This window comes from Camelus ferus, chromosome 8 (assembly GCF_009834535.1).
Source record: "Camelus ferus isolate YT-003-E chromosome 8, BCGSAC_Cfer_1.0, whole genome shotgun sequence".
Taxonomy (NCBI): domain Eukaryota; kingdom Metazoa; phylum Chordata; class Mammalia; order Artiodactyla; family Camelidae; genus Camelus; species Camelus ferus.
In genome coordinates this window covers 40996159-41007626 of record NC_045703.1, presented here as the reverse complement: position 1 = coordinate 41007626, position 11468 = coordinate 40996159, and the positions used below count along the sequence as shown (strand labels likewise).

The window sequence follows — 11468 nt, the reverse complement described above, 5'->3', positions numbered from 1 at the left end:
TACTGGAGTAACTAATGAGCTACCTGGGTAAATGGGAAGTGACATCTCTTTCCTACGGAAGAATTCCAAGTAATAAATGTAGGATGAATGAGGAAAACAAAAAGTACCACTAGGACTCTTCAGTAATATTTGTCACAGGCAAGATCCACCGATGAGGCTAAAACTTACACACAAACGTTTAAGGAGAAACAGCATCCCTGCATGGTTCCCAAAGTGTCTCCCCCAAAACATTCAGTAATTACAAAGCAAAAAATAGTAACGTTACAGAGGAAGGCCGTGGCGAAGACACCACCTTAGCCGAGTAATCATGGTCAGAATAACCAGAAATAAAGTTCAACATCATGTATTCCCTGATTAGAAGCTCTGAGAAGGGCATATCATCTTTGTGGTACCCTTTTCAATAATACACACCCTCAATCTAATGAGAAAACAGCAAACAAACCCAAACTGAGGGATGCTCTCTAGTTCTATCAGATATTAACATAAGAGGGAGATGGATGAAGGGCGTATGGGAACTCTGTACTATTTTGTAATTCTTCTCTAAGCCTAAAATTATTTCAAAATACACAAATTTTAAAAGCCACCTTTGTCCTAATATCTTCTTCCAGCTACAACACAGCAAAGCTGCTTGAAAGAGTGGCCTGGGGCTCCTGACTCCACCTCCTCACCTTCAGTCAGACTTTGGATGGACCCATCGTCTAAAATGGTCACCAGTGACAATCTTCGATTGCCTGAAGGATCTTGGCTTTCTTCTTCAGCAATAAGGGCTGGATGAAGACAGAGGGGGCACCTGAGTTTTGTGGCTACATTTCTGGAATATTCATCATTTCCTTTTCAGTAAAAGGGAAGGCAAGATACGATCATTTCAGTATTTTCTAGGGTGATGATCATACGCCACTGGAAGAACATAATTACATTCCCTGCCCAATCCAGTCCTGTTACTGCTTCCTGTTACTGTTACTTTATTGGTAATTCCAAGACATATTTTTCTTCCTAATATATTTAGCAGGCCACACATGATAATAGGATAAGTTAGTAAGAGCCCTATACAAATAAACTATTTCAAGGATGAGATTATTTCTATATTATTCCCTAACAAGTGATTCCACAGATATAATACATACTGGACTGGATCAATTCTTTGGCATATTTTGCTTAGGAAACATGGCAAATATGTTAATAATATCCTCTGCTTCCTTAAGAAAGAGGAAGTATCACATGGCTAGCATCATGAACCTCTGATGGTTCATTTTGAGACTTTCATTGCAAATTTCATATAAGAATAATGCTGAATCCAAGAAACATTAGGAGATCTGTGACATTATCAAAAAGAAATTTGTGGTTTTTCACTGACCTAAATAAATGGCTCTCAGTTTGCTTGTTATTGATGTGTGTAGAGAAAGCAGGGGTGGGGCCGTGTGGAAAGGGAGTGGGAAGCAATTAATTAAGTTCCTGTGCTTTAGTTCAGGCAGCAGTGTTAGAGTTAAACTGGCAGCACTATAAATGGAAAGAGAGGGATGGGGGCTGCAGGTACATTAGAACTTGCTCTTGCTGCCTGAGATCAAGAACACAAACTGACTTCCACCCCTTGCTTGACTCTTAAAGAACATTTTTAAACTATATTTTCAGGAGACAAAAACATATAACAAATAGTATACCACAGGGCTTTAAGTACAATTTTTAAACAACTGCCTCTGTGTATTACAATGTCAGTTATAGGCTCCAGCTGTTACAAATAGCTTTGTTCTTAAGCTCCTGGCTGAGCAAATGCAGAAGATAGATGTTTTGCAATGTCCCAGACTTTAAAGTACTTTCTATATGTATTTATAATCGAATGGTCAAGTCTTGCAAATGTTATTACATTAACATCTAAAATGCTACAGTAAAACATAACTTAGAATAATACTCCATAGTATTCAATTAGTTCGAGTATGTTAGATACTTCCACCAAAAAGCAATAGAATGTTCTCTTCCTACTTTACTTGAACTATGAATAAATCAAGAATTATAGCAAAGCCGAAAAAAAAAAAAAAGGTGATACGCTAACAGTTTCTGGTATTCTTGTCCAAATGCATTTTAGGCATTTCTCTAATACCATTACAATGAATAACCATTCCTTATTTTGTTTCTCTTCAAAATTAAAAAAAAAACTTTTTTCTTCACATGATCAGTTCTAAAAAGAACCACATTTTCTATATCCAAACAAAAATGTGAAAAAGGTCTTGATGTTCATATGCAATAGTCCTGTAACTTGCCAGGGATGCATTTCTATTCAGGTATAATTCCGTGTACTGAGCTGGCCTGACTTGTCCACCAGGCAAGGGAAGATTGCTGTGCACTTCACACTCAGAAGCTTCAGGGCTCCACGTACCCGGTCTGTGAGGCTGAGAATGTGCCTTCGGATGTTTTGCAATGAGTTATCCACTTTCTCTTTGCTCACTTCTCCGCCTGGAATTTTCTTCTCCTACTCACTATTGCCTCTCTTGTTTCCATCCCCACTATCTCAACCAAAAGCACCACTTTAAAGCCTACTTTCACTATTTCCTGCTCACTGATGACTTATCTGAGTTCTCAAAGTCACGGTGAGTTCCTCTCTTCTACCCGTAATTAGAATTTGGCTGCAAATATCTTGACGGTGTGCTGTGGACGGAATGTTTGCGTGCTCCCAAAATTCGCATGCTGAAGCCTAATCCCTAAATGTGACGGTATCTGGAGGTGGGGGCTTTTGAGGAGGCGATTCCCTCATGAGGGTGAAGCCCTCATAAATGAGTGCCTTAGATAAGAAGAAACACAAGGGACCTTGATGCCACCCGCTCTGCTCTCTGCCAGGTGAGGATACAAGAGTCTAACATTGCAAACCAGGAAGCAGGTTCTCTCCAGACACCAGCTCTGCCAACACCTTGATCTTGGACTTCTCAGCTCCCATAACTGTGAAGTATTAATGTGTGTTGTTTAAACCACCCAACTGTGGGATATTTGTTATAGCAGCCTGAACTGCCAAAGACAGGACAGAATTATATTTACTTCTATTGAGCCTCCCAATGAGTTCAATAAATAAAGACATGCTCAAAATACATTAAGTGAGATAGGATGGATACACACACACACACACACACACACACACACACGTCCTAGATAACTTGAGATCTTGTTCAGGGATACCTGAGTACTGAGTTTGAGAATATGCCCTTGCTGGTGACATAAAAAGCAGTTTCTCAACAAGTCAGCAGTTGTCAGAACTCTCAGCGGACAATGTCTGTATGGAGACTATCACCTGTAATCGCCTGCCGAGTCTGGAAACTCAAGAACCCTGGTGGGGCACCAAGGGACCACACTAAAGGGGCAAAAACCACACTTACACTCTCCTCTATTCCTGTTCTATTAAGTTTGCTTGTGCTAAGTTCTGTATTCTTGGCTCATAAATCTGAAATTGGCTGTGTGTATGAGATTAACAGTATCGCTTGCACCTTGATGCACATGTTATTCTTTACCCATAATACTGTTTCATTCTATGTATAAAGCAGAACTGTGATCAGAAATAAAGATGAAGAAATCAGAAAGCAACAAATTGGTGTTTTTCTGCACTGTTGTTATTTTTTTTCTGAGAAACCTTGTTCAAAACAAAACATTAAAAATAGCTGGAGAGAGCAGTCTTTAAATGATGCTATTTACTTCTAACGTGTCACTAGAATATACAGTAACTGTCACTAACACAGAATCAAATAATCAAATTTCATGGCAGAATTCCTGAGACTAATGTTTGTGTCATTTCATTTTGTAGTTGTTCTGCGGGTAAGTGAAAGCCAATTTTACCAATTACATTACCATCATTTAGTACATTGCACATAAACAACTATATCAGTGTCATTGGGTAAAGTAGTTAGCATTTGATGGGTGCACTCAAAGGTAAGGAATCAGCTTTAATAATAAATTATAATACAAAAGAATATAGTAAATACACGTATATCCTAGAGATGTACTCTTTCCAGGTTATTTACTGTAAACTTGAAAATGGAGGAAAAGATAGTTAAATAAGTTGATGTTTGTCAAAGAGCAAACACTTAGAAAAGACAAAATAACCCATGCTATAAGCTGTCTCAGTCATGTTAAGAACCTCACCATAAGACTTGGCTGACAGAAACTAGCTGTGTTGCTGAAATATATCTGATGTTATCCCAACAGTGATCTTGTCTCTTGCAGAGATTTAATCCACTGTGTGTCTTTATGGGAAGGGGCTACAGTTTTAGCAGGGAGAAGAGAATAGCATTCTGTTATTTCCATCATTTCTAATGAAAGGAAGCTAGCTCTCCTTTCTAAGAGTTAGAGATTATTTCCAAGTCAAACAGCTTCTAGCTTTCATTTAAAGAGCAAGCGACTCAAAGTTTTAGCTATTTTCAGGGCAGGCATTGGAGCAACTCTGCATACACAAGATGTGCCACAGTAAGTGTTCAGTCGCAAATCTCTGGAGGCAATTTATTTGATGTAAAATTTGAGCATTCCCCCTCTCCTTTTTAAAGGAAGTGAGAAGACCTTACTGCATCCAAATAGAAGGGTTTTATGTCACTGCCCAGAGTAGGAGAAATATTGATTTCTCCATGATTTGCTTGATTTGTCATTTACAGCTTTAAAAGGATCTACCTATAGAACTTTTTGTCATCACATTATGTTCATCTTTATCTAGCAATACAATAAATAATTTCTGGAGAGTACTAGGATTTCAAGTGTACTTAAAAATGTTGGTTCTTTAACCTCATAGTTCTCAATTTAAAAGCTAGGAAATACAAGTTTTAGAAAGTTTTCAAAATATCAGTAAATTATTTTTATTTAAATACAACAATTGTAATGGGTATGTTGAACAGGCAGGTGTCACTGAATTTAATCAGATACCATCTAAGTTTTTCTTCCTATTGTCACTCCGAATTTATTGAGGTGAGGAAAACATTCCCTGCCTCTGGATTAGAACACAGGCTCTTCTGTGACATTTCTGCTCTCTGTTAGTCACTAAAAAGCTCACGCTAAGTGGTAAAACCCAAATTAAATTCCACAATTAGAATGCCCAGTTCCATGTAATTTTCAAAAGCTTCATATTCATGCAAAACTGCTGTTGCTTACAAGTTCCACAGTTGTGCCTGCTAGTGGGGAGAGTCTGGGGCTGGCAAGGTCGGGAAGTGGAGTGGCTGGTCATTCTTTACTTCACAGCTCCTCATCCTTCATCTTGAAACAAGAGATTTCTGACCCTCCTGCAGCTGGAGATGAGGGGTGAGAAGTAGGGAGGCTAAGTTCTTACTTGACTGACACATCACTGGCTGGTTCCCTGGTCTCAGGGTCTGAGAGCTATTTGGAGCTGAGTCTCTGCGAGTTATTCAAGGACCCCAATCCATGGTGGGTCTCTCACAATGCAGTTTACTTGACCAGTGCAAATGTACTCTCTTCCACTCCGGGATTCTAAGGCTCTACTAGCGGCTTCTTCTCTACCAAGAGCCGTTAACCCCTAGGAGACCTCATTTGGTAGAATCTAATGTGACCTGCAGCTGGTTCTCTCTGAAGACTGGCCTGCATCTTCTCCTGGGAAGACAAGGGTGCATTTTTGCCTCAACAAACACTGGGAGCAGGTTGATACCAATGTAGTAGCAACTCTTCTCACTCTTTGGTCAGTGCTACCTGACTTGTCTTCCTCTTAGAGATTTCTGGGCAGGGCTAGATGCTAGTCCAATGTGCCCACTGATAGCAGAGCTCACAGCTCGAATTCTCCAAGTCTCCAGCTGAAGGCCTTTCTGTCTTCAAGGGCACCACATCCTTTTCCGTTGGAGGAGTGGGACTGTCCTCCTACTCCACTCATATCTCCTTTACTACCTCCTCTCAAATCCCATCATCTCACCCCCTATCCACTTAGCATGGTTTTGTACCACTTCTATAAATCCAACATACAGAATTGTACCATTTCAGAACTCAACATCTTTTGTGTTTGGCTCATCAGCTAAATTTTCTACTTTAATGTTCTATTACACAATATTTATTTAAGTCATCTAACACTAGTCAATGGCAAGATTTTCTCCTTGAAAATTCTTATTAAATGTCAAATTGGGTCATAGATTGGCAAAGTGTGTTTTGTTTTGAAGTTCTATCTAATAAAAATAAACATCAGTTTCCTTATTACAATGAAGGAGCTCATTAAGCCTGCAGGCAATTGGTATTGAGATTAAGTACATAATGAGTTATTTACTAATCTATATTTTATGATGTTCTTGTAAACGTATTAATTATTTGGTTAGGTAGTGAAAAGATTAGTTGTATAACAGCATGTAGAGTTTCCCAAGGAAAATGGAATACAAATTTTGATTAAGATGTCAAAACATCTACGACATTTCCTAATTTTTAGAACAGTTGGTATGCAGTGTCTACCATTTAAGTTCTATTAAAATTGTGAACATGGGGGAAATAGCTAGTAAAAAGAAATATTCTTTTGACTTCACAGTGGTATTTTGATTATTTTTATTATTATTTAATATTCACCAAGCAGCCATGCTGAGCAAAGCTCTAATTTAATGTTTATCAAGTGCTGTGAAGTACTTAGATAAAGGAGACCAATCTAGGATTATTGTATTTAGAAATTCAGACTATCTATTCATCAAAATGTCTGGTGAACACATGTTTTATTTTTTTATTACTTCTTATTTTATTCTTCTTTTAAAAGTTTAGTTCTTATAAATATTATGGATTTTTACAGCCATATTTTTCTTTAGTATCATAGATCAGTTTAGTATGATTAGTCAAATAAGAATTCAATAACTATTGCATTATATTGATGACCATGAACATATGACAAAGTCAAAGCTGAGGGGCTCTTGCACTTGACTTGGGTCTGTGAAGACCCTTTTGAGGTCATCCAATCTTTTCTCCTGCCTTTAGCATTTTAGACAAGCAATGTCGTTATTTCGCTGAGGATTTTAAGACTGAGAAGTGCCTTTTTCTAATCTAACCCCATAGTGTGACCTGTTTTTTTAATTTTTTGTTAGACAGTAGTGAAGGTCTTTAAACAGAACTTGGGACCAGATTTGAGTTCATTTGTCTGCTCCATCTTTTACAAGTTGGCCAAAACACCTATCCAAGCCTCTATTTCTTCACTTAAGTGAGGCTACAAATATCAAACTTTCAGAGGCATGAAATAATTTATACGAAAACTACAAAATTGTACACCAGTGTTAAGTATTTTTATTTTTTCACACTTGCCTACCACCATACGTTATCCTCCTTGAACCTAAAAGATAACAGGAGATGCTAGAGTATTTTGACTTTTAAATCCTAGTTTTATTTAACCTAAAATGAATGGTGTAGCTATGACTACACCATTAAATTAAGAAAATAAGGCTGCCCCTTAAAGATAAATAGTATATTTTTGGAAAGCATTCCATTTTCCTTTTACCTTAAATTTACAACACTGTGTTTATCTGTATTCCTTATTTTTTGAAAATCATGGTCACTTTTATTTATATCTAAAATTTAATCCTGAAATAAATTTCTTATTCCCAGATGGTAAATTGTTAAATATATAATTATCTCTTTTCTAGATAGTCAATATACTTAGTCATCATGGTTGTATCATTTTAAGAATGGGTATATACCTAGTGAAGCATTTATTTATTACAAACAAGCTTAAAGATAGAATGAAAAGCAAATGTTATACTGTCTGTCAATGAAATGTAGCAAGAGGCTGATCACATATCGGTCCTATCCAGATGCAACTTGAAAGATGTGAACACAAGTCTCTGACGGATGCCTCCAAGGAGACGGATGCCAGTGTTAGGAAAATGACTTCAGCAACTGCTAACTGGGGTCTCCTAATGTGTGTCACAGATGGGATTGGCAGAAAATACTGGTGTGTGTTTTAGAAACATGACCTAATCTCTCCCTAATTGAGGAGGTTTCTAATTGTGTAATAATTGGTTTTCACAGTTGAATGTCACAGTATTTAAGACATTTGCCAATGTATTAGCTCTAACACCAAGCAAAGCACGTACTTTCTCCCAAATGCATCTTTCTGTATACATTTTCCAAAATATGTTTTATAGGCTATATACACACCCACACCCACACCCACACACACACACACACACATTATATATTTTATTATATTGGTCATAATTTGAGAAAGTTATGTTAAATGAATACTTACTATGTTCCCTTTACACTAATTAATCCACTCAGCAACTTATATAGTTCCATTATCTTTTTCATTGTAAAAATGAGGAAATTGGGGCTTAAAGAAGTTAAATTCGTTGCTCATGCTGTCCTCTATCTCAGTCTTCTATGTCTGACTGAAATGCTCAAGATGTCAACCTCTAAAATACACTGCCTGACGTGCTAAAATGTTGCATAGTTCTCCTCTGGAGAAGATTTTTAAAGTCAGTAAGACAATGTTTTTTTAAATAGTCTTTGGTAATAGTATCCATATTTTAGAAATACAGGCTAGTACAAAGGTGTCTAGGTGTGTGTGTGTAGAAGTGGAAATAACTAGAAAGAGCAGGGTAAAATTTATTGAGTTCTAAATACTTGATAACACATTATTTCATTTTCTCTTCATAAAAACACTGTGGCGTATATATTCTTATCCCGATTTCACAGACTTGTAAATGGAGGCTTAAAGAAGTTGTGTAACTTACATGCCACCATATAGCCAGCATATGGCTAAGCTAGGATTGAAGCTTAGGTCTGCCTGAATGCAGTAATTTTGTTCTCCATCACTCTAGTGAAAAATATTTCCTTAAAAGAAAAGGAACGGGAATCATTACAGATGTGCAAAAATCACCAGTGATAACAGGGAAGAAAAAGATTGATAAGTGCTGGCATATTTAATTGAAGGAAACTGTTTTCAAAGAAAAGAGCAAATTGCAAAATTGGCTGATTTAGACCTATGAACGTTAATTTCTTAATTTGAATTTTTAAATTGCCTATCTGTACATCAAAATGACTGGAGCTGTGCTCTGTGAGGAAGTTGCCTTGTCATAGGAAATTTGTCTGAAATTTAATTCATAAAACTTTTAAGTATTTGCACAAATTACTTAAATTGGTTTCTTTATAGCCCACTATATTCTGCTATGCTTTCTGGGTTACATCATTAATTTGCTTAGAAATCAAATGTAAAATCCACATCCTTTCTGCTACAGAAGACACTGAGCATATTTAATGCATAAATATTTTAAACCTTGGTGTTTAAACAACAAATTTAAGATTGACTAGAATATGGCTTGAAAATCCATAATGGGTTTTGTCATTTTCTTTCTTTAATCACTATTAAATATATTTATTAAAACAACTGAATAAATTAATTAAAACATAATTTAAAGTGTTCTGGCGTAATTTTAACAAGCTATTTATTTTAAAGTAACAAATACATTATCTAGATTTAATTTATATTATAAAATATAATGCTAAGTGGATAATTTATTCCAGATAATTGATTTGATTAATCTGTATACACGTAAAAGAAAGATCCTAAAAATGAATGAAAGCGTACATGCATGCTTGAATAAATAAATGACTGAACGAAAAAAGAGTATCTTGAGGCAGAACAGGATAAAGGCAGAGGGAGTGACATTTGCTTCACTCACGGCTCTGACTCAGGAGTGTTTGTTTAACTGAGAAAAGTGATGCAATGATCCTAAATCACAGTTCTCTTAGCACTGAACAAGAGTAGTAGTGAACTATGTATGCCCTAAACTCTGGACGAACATTAAATATCTCCGATTACACAAAAATAGGACGTTGATAACTTTATTCATTGAACGTTTTTCTGAATCACTACTAAGTGTCTAACTTACGCGATGCATCAGGAATGTAGACGTTTAAAATAGGACCCTGGCCTTACCATTCATTCCAAGTGAAATAAAGTTCATGGAAAAGGCTGACAGAGATTATGTAAAGGAATATATTACAAGAACTCTGATGTGACAAATGAATATGTCACTTCCAGTAGCATAGAGCAATATTAAAAAACAAACACAAGCAGAAATAAAACAGGAACAATTGATTATAAAATACGCAATGAAATATTTTGAAAAAATATTCTCATGGAGTAAATAGGAACTAAATATAGATAAATATAGTTTAACTAAGCAAATGAGAAGATAAATGTATTAGAATATAGCCCAGCAGAATTAATTCCGAACACAGCACGGAAAGACACAATCATTAAAATTACACTAGAAAGCAGCTGAGACACAATTAACGTTATGAGCATATTTTCAAAGGCAAAAATGAGTTTTCAATCAAGAGAATGGAGGCAGTGGTAGAGAAACAACATCTGAAGAATGAAAACTGTGGATTTTCCAAATGGATGTGTTTTTGAATTGCGTTTGAAAAGTGTTTTTCAAACAGTAGGTGGATGCTACATCTAAATATAACAAAATGACCTTCAGCATTAAAAAAAAAAAAAGAAAACGAAAGAAAGCCGTAGATGAAAAGGAAAGATTATTTGCAAAGAGGCAACAATCAGACCAAAAACAGATTTTTTTTTCACATGCTAGAAGAAAAGAGTAATGTCTCCGTACTGCTAAGTAACTTCAGATATTTTTGCCCTGCTAAACTATCATTGGAATGAAGGCAAATTAAAGCTATCTCAGAAAATATCTAAGGTAGTCATCCCTACAGACCATTCCTCTGCAAAAAAAAAAAAAAAAAAAAAAAAAAAAAAAAATATATATATATATATATATAAAATATTCACTTATCCAGAGGAAACATAGACACAGAAGAAAAGATGGTCTTTAAGAAAGCACAGGGCACATACAAAATTAAACTTACATAACGTGTTAAATTTAATTAGCCATAGTCTGCAAAAGGGTGGGGAAAAGATAGCATTAAATAAACCATTTGAAATAAGTGAAAATATAGCCATAATGACAACAAATATAAGCAGATTTGACTCCCCTTTAAAAGCAGAGAATATAAAAGTGAATAAATAAAAAAGATATTATTTATCATTCCACTCACTGCTTAAAAAACACATCTCTAAAAAGATAAAATTACATAAAAATACTAAAAATACAGTAATTAAAAAGACTCACCAGGTAAATACTAGTAACAAGAGCATTAGTTACCACCAAAATGTAGCTGTATTATTCTCAATCAATACAGAATTTAAGCGAAAAGCACCAACAGGGGTAAAATGACACAGTACATATGAATAAAAGGGAATATTTACAAGGCAGATACAATGATCATGAACTTGTGTCTAACACATGGCTAAATACAGAGACAGAGAGATAAACAGGAAGAAAGAATCTGGCAGAATTTGACAAAGCAATTGACAAATCAACAGTTAATAGAGTCAGAAACTGAAAAATCAGGCACACTCAAAAGACAGTAAATATAGAGATTTGAACAACACACCTGTTTTAATGCCCATGGAGATACACATGCATACACCTGTGTGTGTATAAAAACTATTGTGCCCAATAAAGTGAAAAATG

The 11468-nt window shown here is 35.7% G+C and overlaps 1 protein-coding gene across 6 annotated transcripts in view; it reads right to left on the bottom strand.

Annotated features, from left to right (window-relative positions):
- The window catches only part of NKAIN2 (sodium/potassium transporting ATPase interacting 2), an 854966-nt gene that overhangs the window by 216877 nt on the left and 626621 nt on the right, over window positions 1-11468 (bottom strand). The window lies entirely within an intron of this gene.